Source organism: Colobus angolensis, unplaced genomic scaffold (genome assembly GCF_000951035.1).
Source record: "Colobus angolensis palliatus isolate OR3802 unplaced genomic scaffold, Cang.pa_1.0 Scaffold659, whole genome shotgun sequence".
In the NCBI taxonomy this organism is placed as follows: Eukaryota; Metazoa; Chordata; class Mammalia; order Primates; family Cercopithecidae; genus Colobus; species Colobus angolensis.
In genome coordinates, this window is record NW_012120254.1 from 391,890 (window position 1) to 393,421 (window position 1,532).

Sequence of the window (1,532 nt, forward strand, 5' to 3'; positions counted from 1 at the left end):
CGCATTACACGTATGTAGAATCAGTACAGTACATATTTTATAATCTCGGTTTCTCTTGGCAACATTAGGTTTTTCTCCTTACTACTGACTTCTGTCGTGCTGTGTAGCTGAATTTCGTTTCTTTGCCTTCCTGCGCGGTATTTTGAATTGTATGACGATGCCACAATTTATTCATGCCTTTTATTTCTAATGGACTCTTCAGTAGTTTCCAGCGCTGGAGTGTTAGTGTTATTATTGTGGTACACGTTCACAAGGATGTCCTTTGGTTGACATGCATATGCATTTAAGGCTGTGCTTGCAGGACTGCTTTGATTACTTTTTCTTCCTTCATGGCACTGTAAGTGGTGACAGTGGATATAGCGGTATTTATTTATTTATTTATTTATTTTTCCCTGATCTCAGAGGGAAAGCTGTCAACATGTCACCAGTAAGTATCATTGTCTTCGTAGGCTTTTAAAAAATATTCCAACGGAATCAAGAGAGTTCCCTTTTATTTGCAGTTGGCTAAGAGGTTCTGTCATAAGTGCATGGTCATTTAGAAAAATCAAACCCATGAAATACCCTTCCTGCATCTGTAGGGAATATCATATTTTTTCTCTTTCATACATTACTTCTGAGAGAGAGATTTTTCAAGCGCTGAACGGCTTCATTTCTAGAATACTCGACTTGTTTGTGATACGTTTTCCTTTTTGGAGATTTAATTGATTTGTTTTGCTAATGCTTTATCCAAGATTTCTTCTTCTGTGCTTATGTGAAAGATAGGCCTGTGCATTTCATTTCTTACCATGCCCTTTCAGGTTTTCGCCTCATAAAATGAGATGGGAAGCATTTCCCCTTTTTTATGTTACCTGGCAAGAAGGTAAGATTGACATTGTTTCCTTCACAAATGTTTTGTAGAATTAATCGGTGGCGGCATCAGAGTCTGTAGGTTCTTGTGGCTGTTGCTGTTGTTTCCTTCAGATTCCGCCCATTTGGAATTTGTAGGACAATTCAGATGTTTAGTCTGTTTTCTGTCCTTTTGTTATCCAAAGTTTCACATTTGTGGGCATAAAGCTGTTCATGATTTTGAATAATGATCTCTTTAATATCTTCGTTGCCCATGGTGATGTTTTCTTAGCCACTCCAGACACTGGTTGCTTCATTATTTCTCTCCTTTTTGTTCAGGCCCACACAAGGCATGTCTTAATCACACCATCTTTACAAAAAACCACCTCTGGCTGTGTTGTTTTATCTTTAACTGATTTGTACTTTTATCGTTATTTCATTTCTTCTGCTTTCTTCAGGTTTAATCTGTTGCTCAACGTGGTTGGGAAAGATGCAAATGTTATGTCTTTCTTTTTCATGAAATCTAGACAATTAAAATATATCCCGTAAGTTTTCATCAGGTTCAAAATACTTTGTGATTTCATTGGTGATGTTTTCCTTGAGCTATGGGTTATTTAGAAAATAGGAAATAAAAAGGATGCCTTTTCTAAAGATAAAATGAAGTGAAATAGAAAGGATGCCTTTTTATTTCATTTTCTTGCCTAATT